At 45.1% G+C, this 9,609-nt stretch overlaps 1 pseudogene; it reads left to right on the top strand.

Annotated features, from left to right (window-relative positions):
• Positions 1-7,376: 7,376 nt before the first annotated feature.
• Positions 7,377-7,769, top strand: LOC123829802 (annotated as a pseudogene).
• Positions 7,770-9,609: the final 1,840 nt, after the last annotated feature.

The following is a 9,609-nucleotide window of genomic DNA, read 5'->3' as shown; positions in this document are numbered from 1 at the left end:
GGGCTCTGCAATGAAAAAGTGGGTACAGTAAGTCACTTTAACTGTTTCCTTCATAAATTATTTTTAGTCCCTACCACCATGGTTAATAATTACATAGGACATAGTCTTCACTGAACAAACATGGGATGCTAATTAAATTTCTTATTATTTGAATGAGAAGGTTGTTAAAAATGAAGGCCCTTCTTGGCCTTGGAGTGAAAAGCTCCGCCCGATGCCGGTGGGGTTCCTGGTGCGTGGACATCTAGCTCCCAGGAGACCATGCTGTACACAGCCCATTTTACTTTTCTTTCTGGAAGGTGAGTAGCAAGATGAGAAAAAGGTGAAATCAGGTTAAAAGTTCACCTTCTTCCCTCACTTACTTTTCATTCATCGTGTTCATTTATTTGCTAAGACTATAACCGTGCTGATGATGGTGCTGAACGGGACAGGAAAGTCCCGGCCCTCAGGGAGCTTACAGTTTATACAGGAAAGCAGAACTGAAGTAAGTCATGGTGAATGCCCTACCGGGTGTCGGGTGTCGTGAGAATGACTCACAGGGGACACTAACCTGGGCGGGGGGGGAGGATGACTCTCAGGGAAATTAGTTTAGCAGGTTATGAGAAAGGGAAGATCAAAGAGGGGCTGACTAAGCGCTAGTTAGGAGACCTGAGAGGTAGGTCAAATATTCCTGGCAAAGGTTATGGAGGTCTAAGGAGAGAAGGAGAATTTGAGGAAAGGGTAGGGTACTTTGACATGAGGGGGGACCTCCCAAAAGAGAATTATCTTCTGGGGGGCAGGCCCCTTGTGGTACAGACCTCCCTTGCTAGGCCAGTGTTCTAGGAGCCCATCTGTATCAGTGTGTCCACTGGTGCTGTTGTGAGAGGCTGCACTTGGCTTCACTGAATGTTTTTAAAGGCTCTTTGAAGGCATTTGTTCACTTCACGATGGGTGATTTAGGAGCGCACCTGCCCGCCCACACTGCACTGAGTGTTCAGCAGTTTTTGACCAAAAAAGGCATCACCCCCATGCCCCACCCTCCCTGTGCACCCGATCTCCCCCTGAGCAATTTTTTTGTTGTTTCCCTGCATGAAAAAAGTCCTCAAAGGGAAACATTTTGCTGATGTGGAAGAGGTGAAACAAAAAATGGCCGAAGCACTAAAAGGCATCAAAATCAACAGTTCAAAACCTGTTTTGAGCAGTGGAAAAAAATGTCTCGATAGTTGTATTGCATCAAATGGAGAGTATTTTGAAGGTGACTGCAGTTTAAACATGTAAGAATAAATGCACAATTTTTTATAAATAAATTCTGTTTCTTTTAGTAGTGAGTGGTGGGTAAGCGGCAAGAGTGTGTCAGTAAGACAGTCTAGTTGGTCCTCTAGGTCATGCGAAGAATTCTCAGGAATCCCACTTTTGGGTATATATTCAGAGGAATTGGACGTGAATCTCAAAGAGCTCTCTGCACTCCCACGTGCACTGCAGCATTACTGACAACAGCCAAGACATAGAGACGACTTACATGTCAGTCTGTGGATGCATGGAAAAGGAGATGCGTGTGGCGCATACTTACAGCAGACTATCACTCAGCCTTCGGGAACCAGGACATCCTGCCAACAGGGATGACAGGGACCGGCCTGGAAGACGTTGTGCTAAACAAAATAGCCAGACAGAGAACGAGCCCATGGTTCCCCTTGTCTGCAGAATCTGAAACAGTCAGGCTCATAGGAACAGGGGTGACACGGTGGTTGTCAGGGGTGGGGGGAGGGAGAAATAGGAAGTGTTGGTCGTAGGGTACAAAGTGTTCATTTTGCAAAATGAATAATTCCTGGAGATCTACTGTACAACACAGGGCTTATCATGAACAGTTCTGGATTGTATACTTAAACATTTGGGATGATCGTATGTTATGGTGTTCAAGTGTTTGTTTTTTTAGTTTGTTTTTTTAGTTTTAGAGTGTTTTTCCCACAAAAGGGAAAAACACTCTAAAGCTAAAAAAACAAAGGGGGCAGGTGGAAACTTTTGGAGGTGATGGCTAAGTCTATGGCATCGTTCATGACGATGGTTTCAGGGGTCTATACTTATCTCCAAGTTCATCAAGTTGTATGCACTAAGTATCTGCAACTCTTTGCATATCAATCTATCTCAATAAAGCAGTTTTTAAAAGTATTATGTATATATATATTTGAAGGTATCGTATCGTATGTATAAAAGAAGAATTTTCAACTTTAACCTCTAACTCATAGGGAGTTAGAATTCTCCCTTCTTTCAGTGTTAGGGGCTTGGATGAGAGAAGAGGACAACCATTTTTTCTCAATTCCTTTATAAAGTGGCCTAGAGTGGGAATCTGTTTTGAAAGATGTGAGGTCTCAGTTAAAGAAATCTTTAAAAAACAGTAATGTGAATTGTTTTGTAAGACAGAACTCCTTATTCATTAAATTCACACCTCAGTTTATTTACTATACGTTTGGTCTCCAAGAACACGAGTAAAACAACCTTGCCATCTACCCAGCCTTAATATGCTTGTGCAGACAGAAATATAAAGAAGCTCATTGTTAATGCCCATTCAGGAACAGAAAATTGAGGATTTGTGAGTATGGCTGTGACCTCAGAAATACATTCTGCATTTTTTCCAGCAGAATGTACGTACACTGTTTCAAAAATGACCTGTGAACAGAAGAAAATTTTTATGTTAAACCTTGCCTTATGTTACACCCTGAAAAAAATGTAAAGCCATTTCTGATCAAAATAACTATGACAGTTGCCTGAGAAATCATTCAGTCAATCGGCAAACATCCATTTGGCACCGTATTTAAGTCAGGCAGTTCACATATACCTGTAACTCCCCAAAGTCCCGAGAATTAGATATACCAGGTGTCTTCAATTTATTAGTCGAACTCTGGGTCAGAGAAGTAACTGTGTCCTCAGACGCAAAGCTGATAAGTGGTAGAGACAGGATTTAGACTTACATCGGGCTATTTCTAGAGGGTGTGCTGTGTTCACTGTCGGGCACAGCCTCCAAAGGCTTTATTTAATATTCATTAAGTCACTTACATGGACTGGTTATCTTGTGGCTCACAGGCCTGTGCCCACAGGTCATGAGAAAAGTGAGAGAAAGTTGTAAATTATGAAAACATTTGCTTTGAGAAAATATTACTCACTATCCTGGAGCAGTCTTCATAGTCGGTCAGCTGGCTGAGCAAAAGACAAAACCATGGCAGAGTGGGCCTACTCTGTTTAAAAGTTAGTCTCTAGTAGAAGAGGGAATTTTTATGCTCATTTATTTGCTTATTATTTTCTTAAAATATTATACCTCAGTGAGGAAGATCGATGGAAGTCCAGGCTTCTTGGTAGACTTTCATTCGGACAGGATGGATGGGCCCTGACCTGTGGGGCTCAGTTGGTTGGGCTTCATCCCGCAAAGCGGAAGGTCGCTGGTTCGATTCCTGGTCAGGGCACATGCCGGGGTTGTGGGTTTGGTCCCTGAATGGGGAGCATAGGAGAGGCAACTGATCAATGTTTCTCTCCCTCTCTTTCTCCCTCTCTTCCCTCTCTCTAAAAATAAATAAGTAAAATCTTTAAAAAATACCCAAGTATGCTAGATGATAAATATGAAACAGCAATAAATGTACACAACTCCTAGGCATATATTTCTTTAAAAGGAAGGACCAGCACTTCTTGAGTTATATTTTGCAGAAGGTCAGTATTGTGTTAGATATTAATAAGTATTCTGCCAAAAATGGTTTGTCCTACAGTGAAATAAATTTAGGAAATTCTGGATGATTCACTGTCAAGCTTGATCTTTATAATTGGATTTCTTAGAACCTTTGCTGAATGCATGACAATGACTGACTTCCAGGCACCACCCCAAGCCCATATAATGAGAATCTCTGGGGGCGAGACTGGGTATCATGTTCAAAAGTTTTCCTGGTCACTCTGGTACACAGCAGTGCTATTGTAATGAGACAATTTTTAACACACATACTCAGGCTAGGGGCCACTTCTTTTTCATATCCCCAACTCTGTCACAATGGAGAAACATGATGACAAATGACACAAAGTAGGACGGCTTTGGTAGGCTGTCATAGATTCAGTTCTTTATTTAGTGAAAGTCAATTTTGATCAGATAAACATTCCATGAATCACTCTTGGTGGCAGAACAGATGGAGCTACTATAAGAGGGAAAGGAATGACCGGCAAAGGAGCCAAGTCCCACCCTGAGCGTCTCCTGGTCCCCGTGCACAGGGCTGCCTTTCCTTCTGCACGGCGAGCTGCTCCCGTGTAGAGTGCCCATGCTGCCCTCCGCCTTGTTGCCAGGGCACCGGGTCGCTGCGGCCCCGCTGAGGGCTGAAATCTGAAATTCACCTTCATCTTTTGACTTTAGTCCCTTGATTCTGGCAGCGGCTTCAGGTCCTATTAAGTGGGTTCTGGTTCTCTTTTAGTCTGCATGTCTGAAGTTCTGTGAAATGAGTTTATGAAAGACTGGGGCTGGCTGCCATTTTCACTCCTCCCGCGGAGCCCGGTGTCTGCAGGGTGGAGATGAGTCGGGGAGAGAGGCCTCCTTTCCCCTGGGAGTTGCCTCCCCACCTCTCCGGCCATGGCCGCCGGTCTCACTACTGTTTCGAGCCTCTCTGCCTCCCTGTGTCCCCCTCCCTGCGGTTCCCTGAGCACCGAGCTCTCTCTTGGCTGCAGGGTTTTTGGCAGGTGGCTCTCTCCTCCTTTTAAGCACTTCCTTTGCATTTTCTCGCTAATTCTTGGTTGACGGAGCCTTCCCAACTTAGCTCAGAGACCAGCATGTCTGGCAGTGGCCCCCTCCTACTCACACACCCGTCTGGGTTAAGGGTCCCTGCTGTCTGCTCTGAACAGTACCCACCGCATGCTGTTACAGTGGCCATGGACACCTGTTTCTCCCCAGCTGGGTCGTGGGCCCCGAGGGAGGGCGTGTGCTGTGTTTCCCAGGCCCCAGCTCAGTGCCCGGCACATCAAACTGCTAACCTGATGTTCGATGTTCTGAGTAAGTAAGTGCAAAAGCCCTCCTCCCTTGCTGCCCCATGCGCATGCGCAGAGCACACCCGCTCATACAGTCACAGCTTTACATCCTTGTAAAGGATGTATAGCCCTGGCTCCTCTTCACCAAACCACCTCATTCTTTGTAAACTGTGGCTCCAGCTTCACCTCCTCAGTGCCAGACCACACTGATTTTCACTTGCTAATTTGGTATTACTCTGTAATGTGTATTTATCAAAATATCACATGAGTTTTATATTGCCACACAGACTGTACACTTTGAAGACTACCTGTATTTGCCCACTTCCAACTTCACGTAGATACTGGATGGCTGGGCAGCTCTGATGGTGCTACCCCAGGCCCAGATTTCAGCTTCGCCCTGTCTGCCTGCCTTCCTGCTCTCCCTCATTGTGCCTCACAGTTGTGGTTCCAGCAGTGAGCTGTCTGCTTGCCGAGGTCCTCATTCATTCTTTTTTTAAATAAATTAATTTCTTCACTTAATATATACTTAAGGCATTCAGCTCGTAGGTGCTGAAATACAGCAGTAAACACAACAGACGAAAGTCCTGCCCCAGGGGTGGAGGCCAAAAGTAAACAAGATGAACAAGTAAAGTGCATGTCGTTACATGGTGATAAAGATATTGGAGAACACAGGTGTAAGGGCAGGGGGGCGCTGCAGTTTAAAATAGGAAGGCCTCATAATAACGTGGCTGCTGGACAGCATCCTGAGGGAAGGAACCCTATAGGTGTCCGGGAGAGAAAATTCCAGGTCGAGCAAATGGCAGGTGAAAAGGGGGCCGCATGCGCAGTGTGTCTGGGGAATAGCAAGGGCATCCGCATGGCCAGAGCCGGGGAAGGAAGGAGTGGTGGGAGAGAGAGCCAGGAAGGCCATGGGGTTGGGCAGAGACTGTAGGGCCTGGAGGTCACAGTAAGAACTTCACCTATTGATTGGAACTTCATTGGGCATTCACTGTGGAGCCAATGCCATTTTCAGTGCTTTTGGAGGACATAATGAGGAATCAGTCTCCACCTCCACCTCAGTGAGCTCAGACACTTCGGGGTGGGTAGAGCCACCCCCCCTCCCCACCCCCCTAATCCCCCCCAATCTCCGTGAGAAGTATCTTAGATCTCAGCACTAAGGCTAAGTAAGGACTCACACACACTGTCAGCGCCAGTGGTAACTGAAACACTTTCCCCTCCCAGAGTTCAGTGTGACTGGATGCGTACAAATTTCATACATGCATGCTTTTTGACCCGGCAGTTACGCATCTAGGTTTCTTCCTAAGTAAATATGAAGTACACAAACATGTATAAGCAAGTTTGTTTATAATAGTGAACAATTAAATGTTCAACAATGAGCTTGGGCAAGTGAGTTGTGATATATCCTATTAAGGAAATGCTTTATAGTTATTCAAAATGATGATGTAATCACTGTTACAGAATGATGATCACGACATCTAGTTAAGTGAGATAAAGTTATAAAACAGCATGCAGCCCAGGCTGGTATAGCTCAGTGGATTGAGCACAGGCCTGCGAACCAAAGGGTTGCTGGTTCTATTCCCAGTCAGGGCACATGCCTGGGTGGCGGGCAGGTCCCCAGTAGGGGGTGTGTGAGAGGCAACCCCACATTGATGTTTCTCTCCCTCTCTTTCTCCTTCCCTTCCCCTCTCATTTATTTTCTAAAAAATAAATAAACAAAATCTTAAAAAAAAAAAGAAATAGCACGCAAAGGAGGAACCTGTTGTCACAACACTCAGAGTGTACGATTCATGCATCCGGGAGCCCAGGTCACGGTGAGGCAAGGCAGGTGCAGCACTAATCTGTGCGTAGTGGGACTGCAGCTGAGTTTTACTCTCTTCATTGTACCTTTATGTTTGGCATGATGAGATGTCTCTGTGGCAATCAGAAAATTATTTTCAGTTTTTAAGAAAAGAAAGAAAAAGGTAAATACTTAGCCCACTGTAAATCCTGTGGCCAGTGTAGGCACTGCTTCCCCCCTGGTCCCTGAGCACATGGGGCGGACTTCTGAGCCCCCAGGCAGAAAGACTTGGGTGCCTCGTCAATCTCCTTCTCGTGTTTGCAGATCTAAGAACATGCCACTCTGACTCTTCCTTCCTCCCTCCATCTCCTCAGGGTCTTCTCCCCTCAGCTCCTCCGAGTGGACATGAGAAATGGAAACACCATGAAAGGGAAGCCTTCTTTACCAGCGGAACCTCGGAACTCATGAACTCAGCACACGGGTGCTGGACCCAGGTTGGGACTCTTGGGACCTGGGTTAGAAGGAGTTTCTGGGTCCCCGAGGACACTTGTTTACTCATGGCTGTTACTTCTTGAATATTACTGGTGCCTACTCAGGATCTGATGGAAGAGGTTTAAAAATGGATTTGGCTTTTCCACCTGGGCCCATCATAATGGCTCCCGCAAAGAAGGGTGGTGAGAAGAAGAAGGGCCGTTCTGCTATCAGTGAGGTAGTAACCAGAGAGTCCACCATCAACACCCACAAGCGCATCCATGGAGTGGGCTTCAAGAAGCGTGCCCCTCGGGCACTTAAAGAAATCCGGAAATTTGCCATGAAGGAGGTGGGAACTCCAGATGTGTGCATTGACACCAGGCTCAACAAAGCCGTCTGGGCCAAAGGAATGAGGAATGTCCCATACCGTATCTGAGTGCGGTTGTCCAGAAAACGTAATGAAGATGAAGATTCACCAAACAAGCTCTATATGTTGGCCACCTATGTACCTGTCACCACTTTCAAAAATCCACAAACAGTTAATGTGGATGAGAACTAACTGCTAATTGTCAAATAAAGTTATAAAACTGCAAAAAAAAGGATTTGTCCCACCCCTTGCCTGTCCCCTATAGAGTCCTGACTCGGCCAAGCAGAAAAAAAATTAATAGAGTTCCTAAAGGAACTCGAGTTTCCAGCCAGTCCCCTGGGGTGTGGGAGAAGCCTGGGCAGCAGTTTGGAGGCATTAATTCTGCTTGCTTCAACTCTACCAACTGAGTTTTATTTCCTTTTTCTCTCTCACCGGGCGCTTCCTTGTGGAGTTTTGTACATAAAGGAATGGGTCAGCATGGAAGGCCGCTTTCCGCCTGTGCTTAGGCAGCGGATGCTGTCAAAAGCACTCAGTGCAAGAACGAAACAGCTCTGGTCAATGACATCCTTTTTTCAGTGTGGATTTCCCAGCTCTCTGATAGGCTGCACCTTTGATTTAGGGGTTCAGAAAGAACTTAATCATGAGAGAGCTCTGTGGGCCCGGTGAATCCTCTCGAAAGCAATTGCCTTTTATATGTCCAGGTTCTTAATCGCCCCTTGAGTCTGCTTTCCTGCTTTATTCCCTTTTATGTTTGGATCAACATGTAAATAACCGAGGATGGTGGCTGACTTTACTTAAGGCGAGTGGAATCCAAAGTTAGAAATGAAATCTAGGCTCAATGGAGGAAGGAGTGAAGACGCTGTTCAGGGAACAAAAGAGATAGCATGCTGATCCGCTTTGGCAAAGGACGCCTTTTTATGCCTAAGTGTCTGTGTCAGAAATGTGAGAATATTGCATATTAGTTTTCTCCAAAGTGAGTGCAGGAAACAGTTGTTCATGAGGTGTGCTAGGATACCGTCCCAAGGTCAGGTTTGTTTGAGGCATGATATCTATATGGATGATACACCATTCTCAGTGGGTTTTTAATATGTATTAGCTCTTAGAAGATTTGCCATAAAGTTTTTTTTTGTTGCTTTTGAATACAGCGTTTTCGTAACTTATTTGACTACTGAACTCTTTTAGAAGAGCCACTTATTACCACCCAAGTTTTAAGTTTTTTTCTTCCTTTTGGAAGTATGAAGAGAATAACAACTTCTTTGTAAATGAGGTTAAAAGACATACACTGGAGTCCAGAGTTAGTGTACAAGTTACTACGAGGGCTCTTCTACTTTATATCTGATTTCATGACCCTTTAATTTAAAAGAGATGGACAAAGTAAGTATGACAAAATGTTAAGTTTTGAATAGAGTTTTAGGATTATCTAAATATTTCTGAAATGGAAATAAGTGCCCACTATTAGAATTTTAGGGGTTCAAATGAGAAATAGATACAGAAGACAGATATGTGAGCCAATATAGCTAGGTCTGTCTCTATTATTATTACCATTATTATTATTATCATTATTATGAGATTTGGACTAGAGCAGGTGGCTCTGACCTGCAGTCACAATTGTGCTTTCTGGAACTTGCTCCCTGGTTGGACCTGCTGTCCCCTCCTGGAGTGACAGTTCTTTCACGAGTGCATGAAGTCAGGAGAGTAGAGTCCCTCTGAGCACCCTTTATAGCTCCACCATAGCTCCAGTCCAGTGTCCTCGTCCATTTCAGAGGCACACACATACAAGCTCACGTGGCAGCACACTCCACAGACACCCCCACTGTGGTTGTCGGGCTGCAGGTCTCTCTCCGCTCTGCACCCAGTAGGCCACGCCCACATGGGGAGACTCAGATCCAGGTACAAACTCTTTAAGCTGTGATTGCATCTGTTCCCATTTTTATCTGATTGACTTTTTTGAACAAGAGACACCTTTGGATCACTGTCTTCATAATTTTCTACTACCAAGTCTCAGTGATATTTATGAGGTAATGTTGATCTG

This window comes from Phyllostomus hastatus, unplaced genomic scaffold (genome assembly GCF_019186645.2).
Source record: "Phyllostomus hastatus isolate PE091 unplaced genomic scaffold, TTU_PhHast_1.1 phas_scaffold_114, whole genome shotgun sequence".
Classification (NCBI taxonomy): domain Eukaryota; kingdom Metazoa; phylum Chordata; class Mammalia; order Chiroptera; family Phyllostomidae; genus Phyllostomus; species Phyllostomus hastatus.
The sequence above is the reverse complement of the archived record's forward strand: the minus strand, read 5'-3'. Positions and strand labels throughout refer to the sequence as shown.